Here is a 14,118-nt window from a genome sequence, read left to right as displayed (position 1 = left end):
AGGGCACGGCCTCAAGGCTGGCAGAGCTCAGGGAGCATTTGGACAATGCTCTGAGGGACAGGGTGGGATTGTTGGGGTGTGCTGGGCAGGTCCAGGAGTTGGAACTGATGATCCTTGTGGGTCTCTTCCAGTTCAGGATATTCCATGGTTCTATGAGCTCAGAGTGAGGCATTCCCAGAGCATTCATCTGGCACAGATCTCCCCACAAGACCCTTTCTCTACAGCTCCTGTCCAACACGTCCGTTTCTTTCTTGGGTCATTTTATGTGTCCCCACCATCAAGTCACAGACAAATGCCAAGCAGAGACTGAGGTACCCCAAATTAAGTTGCCAGGGTCTGACTGTGGACTGGTTGCAGGGGGTCCCAGCCCTGGAGAAGGCAAGGACTGGGCCCTCACCAGGTGTTGGGGTATCTTTGGGGATTTGCAGTTACTGAAGGAAATTATACAGACCTGCCCTTGACTCAGCCATTTTAGAGCATCTCCTGAGCTCAGTGAAGCTGGAGCTAAACCTCAGTCGCTTTGATCATGACAAATAGGAGCTGGGAAGCCAAATTCAGTGCAAAGTCACTGGCTGGCTGTGGAGCTGCTGCAGTTCCTGGTTTTAGATGTGGATTTGGTGCACAGCTGGTGGCTGTGCCGCCCACACTGCTGAGGCCAGGATGGTGCTCTGTGAATCCAGAGGAGCCTTGGGATGCTGGTGGGACTGGTCCTGCCTGTGTCTGCTCTCGCCTTTGTGTAAGGAGCTGGCCTGGGGGGATGCTGAGGGTTGGTGTCTGGGACTTCTGTTGTGTTGGCTGATGGCAGAGCTGGTGCTTTTGAGTCATTGATTGAGTCTTCCTGGGCAGGAAGGTACATCAGGGTGGGTGGTTGGGGTGTGACAGAGTTGCCATCCCAGTTTGGTGGGTGGAGGTGGATGTTCAAGTCTCTGTGAGGATATTGGTGGCCCAGGTCACCCAGATTACAGCTTCCTCAGTTATCCCTGCTGCTCCAGAACCTCAGCCAGCTTTGTGGTGGGGTGTAAGGCAGGTGACACTGTATGGGGCTGGGAGCTTCACTGAAGAACAGCCATGTATGTGTTATTTAGCCCATGGGCTGAGGGAGAAGCACCTAAGTGCATGGACCTCTTCAGGCACCAGCAGCAGGTCCGTAGGTCTTCTGGAGAGGCAGACAAGCTGGAATGTCTGACTGGGGGGTGCTGGAATTTCTGGGACTGGCACGTGCCCAAGGAGACACCCTCAGAGGGCCATCAGAGCCCCCAGAGGGGCTGCAGCGTGGGGCGAGCAGCCGGCACAGGCGGGGAGTGTGGCGAGCAGGCGGTGGGATGCGGGGAGGGGGAGGCAGCCATCCATCCATCCATCCGCTCCCCGCTCCCTCTGTGCCTCGCTCTACTTGCCGCGGTCCCCAAGCTCCCTTCCCTTCCCCTCCGCTGCCTTTTATGCAGCTCGCCCAAGGCTCCAGGGCCTGGGGATCTTTCCAGGCTTCCCCAGCCGGGGTTTGGCAGCTCTAATTTTAGGCACTTCTCAGTTTTGCTTTCTCGCCGCTCAGTTGAGGAAAAGCGCTTGTGCGGGGAGGCGAGCCTGGCCCTTCCCCACCGCTGCCGGCTTTCTCTTTGTCTCTCTCCCCAGCTCGCTCCCGCCTGGTGCCTGCTGCTCCGAGATGCCGGTGGACATTAATAAGCCCCTTTCTAAAGCTGGAGCTCTTGCAGGGCTGCAGAGTGAGGATGCACATTGAGCCAGGGCCCCTCCAGACCTGCTGCTGCCCCACAGTGATGGTCTCCAGACCGTGGTGTGACACCCCGCTCCCCCATGAAAACACTGGGAAGGGCTCCAGTTCAGGCTGAGAGGCTGCAGACTCAGAGGAAAGCCCAGCCAAAGACATCAGGATGGCCATGTTTTAACAACAGTCACCCAGCACCTTTCGATCCCAACAGATCTGTGGGAAGAAGCTGGGGAATGCCTTTGAGGAGAGCCCAAAACTAAGCATAGATCAAAAAAAGTGATCAGATCAATCCATGCACAGAAAACCCAGTAAGAGCTAATCCAGCCCTCAGATCCCCCCTGGCAGCCTGTTAGAGCTGCAGCAGGATGTGACCCTGGACCTGGTCAGCCTGGAGCTGAGGCAGGACAGCTGGTGAGTTCTAATTCCAAATCCAAGCTAAGGACAGCCCTGTGGGACAGGGGATTTTGCCCAAAGTCCTTGTTATGCAATTTGGACACAAAAGGGGAATATTCACCTCCTCACACTCTCAGGGAAAGTATCTTCTGGGGAAGAGAAGGAGAAATTTTTCCCAAAGGAAGAGAAAAATCAGGTGAGGAGGACAGAGGAGGTGGCAGCAGTTGGGAGAGCAGGATGTGCTAGCTGGGATGGATCCTGCCTGCACATGAGAAGCACAGTTTTGTCCCATGTATCTGATGAGCTTTCACCTTCCAATGCTGAACGACTGGGGCTGGAGCTGTCTAACTGGATTGTGAGCTGCCTACTCCTGAAAGGGCTCTGCATCCCATTATCCATAAACCTGTTCATGGCACACGGCTAATTCAGGCAATTTCCCACACGTTTATGCTGTCGATATAATAACCAGCCCGTCGGCCTCAGCCGGGCTGGAGCACCGTGTCACGAACAGCAATCTGCAAATCAGGCTCTCAACACTGTCCCTGCAGCCGGGGTGGTGGGGACGAGGGCAGTGGGACTCACTGCCTCTCTCTGCCTTTGGAGCCTCTCTGCTGCCCCTGGGGAGGTGGGCTGGCAGGGTCCCTAAGGAAGCACTGCCCTGCAGGTGATAGGAAGCTTAACTGCCCCCTCCCACGCTGGCACCCTCCTTGTCACAGGTCTGCAGGACCCAAATCCAGCGTTATCAGAGGGCCACAGCGCCAGAGAGAGGGGCCCAGCTGGCTCCTCTCGCCCTCTCCGCTCCCCATCGCTCACGTGGAGCGGTGGGTGGACGCGGCTCTGGCTCTGCTTCGCTGCCAGATTATTTCTGGGCATCGCCACAGACGGACGCGGCGGGGAGCGAGGCCGTGCCGGGGGTGCCGGGGGAGGGGGGGCACGGCGGTGCCGGCAGCTGGGGGCCGGGACCATTCCCGCTGTGCCTTCCCGGCATCCTTTCCCCACCGGCGGCCGCGTGGCTGCCCGGAGGGCTGGGGGGGCCGCCCGCTGACACCGCCGGCCTCCCCCTCCTCCCCGCCGGCTGCGAGCGCGGTGCGTCATCCTCCGCTCGGATAATTCGGGGGCAACGATCCCGCGCCTGCCGCCGATCGCGCCGGGGCCCCCGCGCTCCCTTGGCCCGCATGCCCCCCTCCCACCTGGCCCGCTTCCCCCGTGCCTCCTGTATCCAAGGAGAGGGATCAGCGGCGGGGGGAAGCGGGGCTCTGACGCAGGGCTCGCCCCGCCGCTAATCGCCCCGCGCCCGGAGCGGCCCCGAGCCCCCCTCGCCTCCACCGTCACGGCCGCGCTGACCCCGCGCTCGCAGGGTCAGGGACCCGGGGCTGATTCGGGGCCGAGCGCGGCTGTCACGTTCCCTCGGCAGACACGGCGCAGCTGCCGCTCGCCGGGAGCCGCGGGGGCTGCTCCGGGGTGGCCGCGTTCCCCCGGAGGTGAAGCTGCTCCTCAGACACCCCCGTGGGCTCCTGGGGGTGATGGCAGCGAAGCAGAGCACGGGAGGGGGTTTGCCCCAGGGGAAGGAGGATGAAGGGTTGTGTCTGCTCCGGGGTCTCCTCTCTGCGTGTCCCACGCCAAGGCTTGGGAAGCATCTGTCGGGATGAAGCTCGCGCCCGGCAGGATGGAGAGGGATCGCTGTGCTCAGCTGGACTGCCCGCACGGGAGGGGCGGGGTGGGCGCCCACTCAGCGCTGGCTCCGCGGCGGATCCGTGGGGTGGATGGGGTCACGTGCCCTTTTGGAGAAGATGCCTGTGTGGGAGTTTGCCTCGGGGAGAGCTGTTCAAGCAGAGCTTTTCGTCCTCGCAGCCCCCGCGCTCTGCTCTCCCGACACGGCTGGAGAGCTGTCGGTGCCGGCAGAGCCGGCGCCAGGGCAGCGGCGGCGGGAGCACCGTCCCCAGGTGGGCACAGAGCAGCCAGGCTGCGTGTCCCCAGGCTGTGCGTGCGAGGCTGTGCTGGGCACTGGAGCACACACACACACACACACACACACACACAGTGCTGCACTGAATCCCACCAGCTCACTTGAAGCTGTGGTTGATTTTCACAAGCCTTCCCAGACTCAGCTTCAATGGGATCTGGAATTGTCCTGCATGGGCAGACATGGGAAAGACACTTTGTGTGGACAGGCACGCTTTGTGGGATTGCACATCCCCATCCTCACCTCCAGCTGAGGGCAGGATCTCAGGGGACAGGGGGGAAGGAGAAGGCTTGGAGACATTCATATCCCTGATGGGACCTCGAGAAACATCCCTAAAGCACCCACAGTCCCTGAGGATGCAGGTGGGGGGGACGCACATCCCCCTCCTCCAACACACCAGGGATGCAGCACCTTCTCTGCGGCGTAAAACGGAGCAGGATGCGGAGGGAAGAGCGGCTTTGAACAGTCAATTTCCATCGCTGAAAGCTGACAAGTTTAAAACAGCTAATGTGCCCCGCAAGATGAGGCCTTGGGAGATTTACAGCTCTCCTCGGCTGACTGCTCCCATACGGTGTGTATGTCAGCCAGGGAGCCTTTTAAAGAACCAAGATAAAGCTGCAGCGGGGCCGCATTGCCCACCAAATGGATGGCAGAGAGAGAGGGAAGGAAGGAGAGAGGTTGCTGTGTGTGTTTCTTTCCCATCAGGCAGATGCTGAGCTCATGTCCCCTCCTGCAGCCACCACCGTGGAGTTACTCCAGGTCAAGGACACAGCAGGTCTCTTGGAGCAAAGTTTTCCTAAGCTGGCACAGGAGGAGGTTTATAAAATTCATCAGGAGCCCACTGGGGTGGGTGTCAGCGGAGGTGGGGGTGGCACTAGCTGTCAGGGATCCATGTATGGTGGCCATGGAGAGAGGAAGCCCTGGAAATGGGGAAGACCCAGCCTGAGCCTTGAGCTGCGGGCTGTGGTCTGGTGCTGGTTTGGTTGGATGGCGGGAAGCAGCCTCCTGGGTGGGTTGAGTGAGAATATCAGGTCTCCCCAGGATCCCAGCCAGGGTCAGCATCCCCTGGAGGGCTCACACGAAATTTAGGAGCTCCTGCTGTGCTCCTCAGTGCTGCTGCTTGCCAGCTTTCTGTGCCATGTTGAAGCCAAGCTGGGATGTCGGGTGCTCCCCAGGGCAGTTGGATTCCTGTTTTGACCTCTGTGTCCCTCTGAGTCCTCTGCTGCAGCCAGAGCAGCACTGTGTGTGTGAGCAGGCACAGGACCAGCATCGAGTTCTGTGGGGTGTCAGCTGGCCAGGACATGGCCAGAGGACCTTGGGCACACATGGGACCTGCCTGCCCAGCCCCGGAATACTTGTGGTGTTCGTGGTGTGGGAGCTGTGCCTGCCCACACCCTCTGCGCCAGCTCTGCCTGGCAGAGGCATCAGCAGCAGGTGTCAGGAGGCAATTCACCTTCCCCAAGGTCACCAGGAGAAATGGGCTGGAGGCACCATGTCCTGAGAGCACCTCTCTGCAGATCCATGGCACTGGCTGGGATGGAGGTGCTGGCAGGGGATGGTGAGGATCCCTGTTCTAGGACTGGGCAAGCTGCTGCTCTGGGGCATCCACATCTGCTGGACTAACATGGTCCCTCTGCTCTCCACAGCCCAGCTCAGGCTCTCCTGTGTGGAGCAAAGTTGCAGCCACCTCAGCAGGCTGCACCTGAGGATGGTGAAGCTGGAGACAGGCAAGGCTAGAGATCCTCAGTCCTAGGCAGGCCACTAAACCCAGACCAAGCCATCCAGGCAGGCCTTTTGTGCCTCCATTTGTTCTCTGTCAGGAAGAAGGTTGGTCCCACTGAGGGGACCAGGAATGGGAAAACTGGCAGACTTGTCTTTGCACCATGCCCTGGAGGAGCTGAGCTCCCTGCAGACACCTCTGAGCTATGGGTACCCAGGAGAGCTGCTGGGAATGGAGGATTGGGTAACAAGGCCTTCCCAGAGCCTGAGGGTGATTTTTCTGTGTTCCCAACCCCCCAAAAGCAGAGCTCACTTCCCTCTTTGGCTGGACGGCGGACAAAGGTCTGGCGTGACCTGCTCCTGTCAGGGCTGAAGAAAGCTCTCCAGGCTGGTTTTGGGCTCAGCAGCAGCAGCAGGGGATGCCAGTCATGGTGCTCAGGTGCTGGAGTGGCAGAGCAGCTGTGGCTCCCCTGGGGTGGGAGAAGCCAGCCGGGCCTGGGGGAACCACTGCCCTGCGATGCCTGTGAGCCTCCTCATCCCATGGAGGAGAAACAAGACAGGGCAGAAAACCCTGCTGGGGTTTCCCGCAATAGGGCATCTGGACATGGTCACCATCATTTCTGCCTGTTCTGCTGCCTGGCTTTGCTGCCCCAGAGGCCAGGAGACCCCAGTTCCTTTGGACTGGAAGGGGCTTTCCACCCCAGCACCTAACTGGTGCTGCTCCTGGCAGCAGGGCTGGGATGCGAGTGCTGGTGGCAGCATTCTGCTCCCTCAGTGCCATGGTGCTGCCTGGGCTCCATGCACCAGGAGCTGGAGAAGCAGCCTGCACCCTGTGTGTGGCACATCTCTGGCTCCCACAGCTCCTGATGCAGAGGAGCGGGATGGGGTGAATCCATGGGGGAGGGCAAAGCCATTGGCTCCCCTCTCCTCCTCTGGGTGGGTGCATGTGGACCCTGAACACCACCCAGGGCAGTTGCCAGCCCTGATGCTTGGGAGCAGACACATCATGACTGTCCTGAGCTGGTTGAGTGTGTTCCTCTGAAACCGCTGCCCTCCTGGGAGCAAAAACCACTCTGCCCACCCTGAGTAAGAAGTAGTTCTCTGGTCCTGGTAGGCTCCTGTGCTGGGTGCTGGCAGCAGACCCAGCGCAGTGCTGGGGATGAGGATCACCATGGGACGCCCCACAGAGGGGTTTGGGGACACACATCCTGCTGGCCCAGGGAGTGGTCCCATGGCTCCAATCAGGGTGCTGCCCAGGTTCCACACCAGTGCCCGCTCTCCTCTCAAGGTGCCTGGGCAGGGCCAGGCTCCGGGGGCGGTGGGAAGAAGCCTCCCCTTATCTCCTCTCTCTTTGTGCAAACACACGAGCCCTCTTGGAGCCGCCGTGCGATGCCGCCAGCCGGAAAGCCGCAAAGGCGGGGAGGTTGCCCAGCTTCTGTCTCCTTCCCAGCAGGTGTGGCTGGCCCTGCCAGGCAGATGGCTCAGCGCCTGGCAGCGACGAGCGCCGGCGCCAGGAGCAGCTGGCTCCATCCGTACCCGGGCCAAGAGCGGGGATGCTGAGCAGCGCGGGGAGCTCGCAGGAGGCAAATGAGGCAGTGACCTCCCCTGCCAGGCTCAGGCTGTGCCGGGCACCTCTGGGGCTCTGGCGTGCACGTGGGGTGTGCTGCCAGCTCCTGCGTCCCATGGGGATCCTGGGAAGGGGTGTTGGCAGGGACCAGCAGTGCCCCAGAGGAGGCGGGCACCCCTTGGGGTCAGCCCCAAAGCCCAGCTCTGATGCAGGAATCTCCAGGGCACATTTGGTCCAGTAAGACCTGGATGCCAGTCAGGCAGCTTGGTCTCTCCTGCAGCCTGAAGCAGCTGGGTCTTGGAGATGAAGAACCCCAGGGTGGCCCCTGCCCTGAACCATCAGCCCCCATCCCAGTTTTGCTCCCTGCTGCCTGGGCTAATGGTCTGCTGGGCGATCAACAGACCAGTTGGAAGCCCTGTCAGAGCCTGGCCAGGCACTACCTTGTTATTTCTAACCAGCCAAGTGGGGGAAACAGCCCTTTTTCATCCATTGACAGACACTGTGCTGTTGTGAAGCTCCTGACACAGCAGGACAGGCTGAACCAACCCTCAAAAATCAGAATGGAGACAAGAAGATCCTTCCCCCATGCTGTTACTCTTTTGGGGACAGGGGAAAGCCCATGGGTTTTTTTCATGGTGGCAGCAATGTGGGGACTGCAGAAGCTCCTGTGCTGTGCTGGCCAGCCATGCTCATGAGGGATAAGCACAGCAGCCTCACGCTGCACAGCACAGTCTCATTTTCTGTGCAGTTATTAATTTATGTTTGCCTGGCTCCGAGTGGAGGCAGAGAGCAAAAGCAAATGAACCCCATCAGCACTGATGGCCTAGGAGCTCAGTCCTCTTGAGCCTGGCCTTAAGGGCTGGAAGAGGCTGTTCCTGGGGACCTGGCTTCCCAAGGAGCAGAGGAGAGTTGGAGGGGGGCTGGTCCATGGGAGCAAAGCCTCTGGGCAGGCTGCTCCCATCATCCAGGCTCCTCCATCCTCATGTTGCAGCCGGCGCTGGAAGTGGAAGTTTTGAAGTCGTGCACGGAGCTGTTTGCTTGGTATTTCCTGCCCCCGAGAACAGGAAGCAGCAACGAAGCCCAGGAGGGAGCTGCTCTTGGGAGAATTCCAGCCTGACACATTTTGATCCCTGCCTACAGGAAAGGGGGAAAGCTTCATGCTCTTTCCCTCATCCCTGTGCCCAGTGCTGGGATCTGATGGGACAGATGAAGGCCAACCTGAGTGTGAGGAGGTGGATTGAACAGAAACGTGGCAGTTTGAATGATTTTCCATTTCCCTCTCCCTTGTACCACTCTGACCTGGGCCTTGTTTGCTCAGGCTCTGGGACAAGCACGGAGACACTGGCTCACAAGCTGCAGTGTGAGAAACATCTGGAGTGATGGATGTGTGTCCACCCAGCTGTCCCACTGCTGTCCTGCTCTCCAGGGACTGTCCTCTTGGCCCCATGAGCTGCAGGTCCATTCCTGCCAGGTCTGGAAGCAGCATCTCATCACCATCCCAAAACCCCCTCCTGCTTTCAAGGCCTGGATCCATGTTGGGAATGACCAGCCCTGCACAGAGGCTCCCTCAGCCCACCAGGGCTTGGGTGCAAAGCCTGAGGTTGTCCCATGCCCCGTGTCACCTGGATCAGCAGTGTCCCTGCCACAGGAGCATGTTCCTCTCCTCAGTGCTGATGGTCGTGGCTGTGGAAGGGCAGGTTGGGCTGGTGCCTGGTGACAGGCAAAGCTCTGCCATGGCAGGAGTTACTCCCGTCAGGACTGCCAGCGTCTGCTGCTGGCAGATCATGGCAGCAGTGTCCCAGGAACGTGAACAGCACATTATTAACACTCTTTTAAAGAGCTGCCAGTGTGTCCCGGGTCCCTGTTTATTTCTGCATATGGCCTGTCCCCCGTTGAATGCAGCATTCACAGGAGGCGTCATCTCAGCTTGAGGGGGTCTATTACTTACTCCAGTCAAACTCCTGCAGAAGGTGATTCCTCCTCTGGCCAAGGACAAAGTCCCACAGAAGGAGAGGGTTTGTTCTCCTTTTAAATCATCTCTTGTTTTGTTTTCTTCCTGCTGAGGGATGCGTTTGTGCAGAGTGGATGTTGGATCAAGGGTGTCCAAGCTGGAACATGCTGGTCTCTGGATCTGCTCCCAAATTTCTAAATGCATGGATGCTGGGGCTGTTTCTGTGGCATCGCCCTGAGCACACCCTGCCATGGAGAAATCTGGAGATGAGCTGGCTGGAGGGAGCAGGGACATGCCTAGAGAGTCATGTCATGTCATGTCAGGACTAGGGTGACTGGCACAGAGGGGACAGGTGAAGCTAGAGAAGCCTGGAAAATGGGAGACTGAGGGGAGACCTCACCCTGGTCTGCAGCTTCCTCACAAGGGGCAGCACAGGGGCAGCTCCAATCTCTGCTCTGTGTGACCAGTGACAGGATTTTAGGGAATGGTATGATGCTCTGTGAGGGGAGGTTTAGGTTGGATCTCAGGAAAAGGTTCTTCCCCCAGAGGGTGGTTGGGCACTGAACAGGTTCCCCAGGGCAGTGGGCACAGCCCCAAGGCTGCCAGAGCTCAAGGAGCGTTTGGACAACACTCTCAGGGACAGGGTGGGATTGTTGAGGTTGTCCTGTGTGGGTTTAGGAGTTGGACTTGATGATCCTTCTGGATCCCTTCCAGTTCAGGATATTCCATGATTCTAAGCTGCCCTCCTCCTCTTAGCACAGGTCCCCTCTGTGCCCACCTGTAAGGGCACTCCAGACCCTGACCTAAAGGATGGTGAGCTGGCTGTGTGAAAGGCAGGGATTCATTCTGTGGTCACCAGGTGGGACCCAGACCAAGAGCCCAGGGGCTCCTGGCCTTTCTCACATTACAATGTCAACACCAGCACGGAGCTGCCCTGCCTCAGCAAGAGCAGGTTGCAGGGGTGTTTGACCAGACCAGGTCCTGTGGGGACATGGTCTGTTTTAGAGGTGCTGGTGTCCCCACCCCAGAGGTGCTCACTTCCAAAGAGCAGGCTGGACACAAGGTTGTCTGTCTGGGCAGACTGACCCAGCTGCTCTTCATGGCCGTTCAGCTCCCTGGTGTGCACTGTGTCTGGGCACAGACAGGTGGCATGTGACAGACCGGGGCTGGAATGTTGGGATAGGCAGCCCCTGGGCCACCTCTTTGGAGGATGCCTGCTTGGATTTTTACAGGACTCTGAATCCTTCCACTTCTGCAGGTCCCCTGGGCTCTCTGCCCATGACTTTTCCTGCTCCCCTGCCATCATTACAGGACCTCTGGTGTGACCAGCTGAGAACCACAGACTATCCAGCTTGGGATCCACCTGGAAAAACATGTCCTAGGTGAAGGACAGACCAACACCAAAGCAATAAAGAGCATCTTACAGCACCTGGCACAGCACCCACGCAAGAGGCAGTGGAGGCAGCAGTACACACTGACACGGATAAATCCACAGGAGAGGCAGTCAGGATTGACCCCTATTTTTCTTTGGAAGTGGCAGATCTGGGTCTGGATTCTGAGCATCTGCACAGGACAGGACCTTGGGCTGTGTAAGCAGTGGCAGGTGCTGGGGTCACCCTCAGGGGCTGCATGCAGAGGGTTTGCTGAGGGCAGTGCCAGCCCCTCCAGGAGGAGCAGGGGGTGAGGACCCACTGGGACCAGCAGCTGGAGCTTCTCCGGCCATGCACGCTCTTCCAAGAACAGTCACCTGGGCAACTGTGAGTGTGGAGCCAGATGAGCCATCAGGGCAGGAGCCATTGTGCTCGTTCAGGGAATGATTCCCAGCCCTTTTCCTGGGTCAGGGGGCTCGCTGGGTCACCCCGTTTTGCAGTCCAGAGGTGGGCAGCACGTGGCTCCCTGGTCATCCAAAATCCTGCTTCGATCCTCCAGGGTGGGATGATGGAGGAGGGAGACCACAACCCTCTAACAAGGAAAAGCTGCCAAATGCCATATGAACTGAGACCAAAGGGGGTGGCCCAAATCAGCACCAGGCACAGGGATGAGCCCAATGCCCAAACCCTTACACCTCCCACTACACAGAGAGCAGACGAGGTTTCCCTCTTACCTGTAGTAAGTGTGTCTCTGTGTGTGTGTGTGTGTGTGTGTGCCTGTGCATGCCCAGAGCAGCAAACACTGCCCACCTCGGTGCGTTCCTGCCTCTCCCTCTCTGTTTTGATGTTGTTGCTGCCTGCCTGACACCTGCGTGCCCCGGACGAGCTGCTGCTTTGCTAATGAGCTGCAGCACCTCGCTCGGGGTCCTGCTCACCACCAGAGCACAGGGACTCTCCAGGCTCATGTGCTTAGCTCAGCCCCACGGTTTCAATCCCTGCCAAGAGAAATGGAAGAATCTGGTGCAGCCAGGCCTGGAAAAAACAGCAAGGACAGTCTCCGGTTAACCCTTCCCGCACTGCTCCCCTCTCCTGCCTTCCCACGCACAGGGAATCCGCAGGCTTCACACCCACCCCTCCTTCCCACAGCCCGGTCCAGCCGCGTTTCCCTACCTCTGGGGGAAAAGCAGCTTTTCTCGTGAGATTGCCCAGAATACTCAAGGAGTCAGTATTCCCACGGCACTTCAATGCGTGCCCTCTTTGATCGCGGGAGGGCAAAGGGCAGAGATCTGGGAAAAGAAAAGAAAATCATTAAAAAAAAAAAAAAAAAAAGAAGGGAGAGAGAAGACACGGAGAGGGGGGAAAGAAAATTAAAGCAATTCAGGCAGGAGCTTCCCTCAACCTCTATAAAATACAGTTCACGTTCTCTGCGAGCCTGGGGCACAGATCACATTCGACGTGAGGTGCTTTACCCAGCCCCGGTGTAAATTCCGGAGCCTCGCATCTGCATGGCGTGATGGGAAAAAGCTTAAGAGGGGCCCGGGGAGCTGCAGAGGAGGCGGCTGAGCCTATCTGGCTACCGCAGGGGCTGTCGATGCACAGACATTCCAAGGCTATTTGTGAAGGTGAAATGGTCTGTAAAGATTCCAGGACACCATGTGGCAGGATGGTTAGCAGGGCTTCTCCTCCGGTGTTTGCACAGCGCTGCCGGGCTGGAGGGAGGCTGTGTGCGCAGAATGCCTCGCGGTGATTAGAGCATCTGCAAATTTCAGCTTAATACGCGGCATAATGAGACACGGAATATTATTAGCCTGCAGCCATCCCCCCGCCCCAGCGGCGATCGGCAGCTTGAGCCGGTTTCACCTTCTCGGCGCGGTGCCGCGGGAGCTGCGGGCAGGATGCTCGTCCCGCCAGCAGGGCAGGCAGCCCGCGGGCAGCGCCACGGCCACGCGGGACCGAGCTCCTGCAGCAGGCAGAGGGCCTTAGCACCTTGGCTTGTAGGAAATGAGGTCGTGCCGTCCTTCCCCCTGGCTCTGCACACCAGCCCCTGCCCCGCTGGCCTCTTCTGCAGCGCCCTGAGCCACAGCCAGCCCATGCTTGGGGTCAGGGCACCCCGCTGCAGAAGGTGTGTGCTGTAGGGTGCAGCTTCCAGCAGCCTGGAGGTACTTCCAGCTCCTTGCTTGCCCCTTTGGAACCCACAGCTGCATGGGTGAAGGCATCTCAGAAGCAAGATGCTGTGCAGAGAGGGTGTTGCACAGACTCTGAAGGACATGTTTGATACAGCAGAGCATCCCCTGCCCTTGATTTCCATCCCTGGCCTGTTTTCCATCCTTCAGACAGAGCTCCCTGCAGCTGGGGATGTTCTGGAGCCCACACACAGCCTGTGCCCCAGGCCAGCCATCCCCTCTACATCCATCACTGTGGACCAGCTCTGGCCAGGAGGTCTTGCATCGAATCCTGGTTCCTAGAGGGATGTTTGCACCCTTTGCATCCCAGAGCTGTGTTGCCCATGTTTCCCGTCCCCAGGCCCTGAGAGTCAATCTGGTGCGTGGCAGGAGGTGCTGGGAGGGCTCAGGCAGTGTCCAGGCTGCACAGGGAGCTGTGGCACCACTGGGTACCAAGAGCACAGCTTTGTTTGGAACAGAGTGACACGTGGGGTGACTCTTTGTGAAGAGGAGTGTGTGGGGATGCTGTACCTGCTGGCAGTGTTCAGCCACATACACACAGTCCCACGTCAGCTCTGAGCTTCCCTCTCCATCCCACCATCCAACGTGGATCAGATCTCTGCCCCTCCACCCCACCACCCTGCAGGATCAGGTCTCTCCTCCTCCTTCCCACCACCCAACTGGACCCTGCAACTCCAGCTCACACAGGTCCTGCTGCACTGCCTAATGCCTCTTGTTCTTGGGCAACCAGGAATGTCTCAAAGCATTGCCCCCCTGAGATGGAGAGAGCTACTGGGTGGTGGCAGGAGATGGTCCAGTCTGGTGCAGTGGGGGCTGGCATGGGGGGTTGGTGGGGTCCTGTGCTTGGCGTGAGGTTCTGGGAAATCCCTGGCATGGGTCTGGGTTCAGGAAGGAGCAGCCCAAGTGACTGCCCAGGGTCTTGGGGCATCCTTAACCCTGGCCTGGGGTGAAGGTGAGGAGAGTGGGGCTGTGGGAGGTGTGTGGGGAGCACAGGGAGGGCAGCCCATATGCCAGGCAAGTACATGCATGTGCATGTTCACATGTATGAGGGTGCACTGGATGTGTGTGAGTGTGAGGGACAAAGGCTGTGTGTCCGTGTGTAAGTTGTGCACAGTACACGTGCATACTTGGATACACTCTGTGTGTGTGTGTGTTCACAGGCTGTGTGTGTGACAGTGTCTGTGCCTGTGGCAGGGACAGGGGATGTACCTGTGCAGTTACAGGCAGGTATGACAGCACACATGGGGTGTGT

The sequence above is a fragment of the Pseudopipra pipra genome, chromosome 15, assembly GCF_036250125.1.
Source record: "Pseudopipra pipra isolate bDixPip1 chromosome 15, bDixPip1.hap1, whole genome shotgun sequence".
NCBI lineage: Eukaryota > Metazoa > Chordata > Aves > Passeriformes > Pipridae > Pseudopipra > Pseudopipra pipra.
This window is presented reverse-complemented; position numbering follows the sequence as displayed.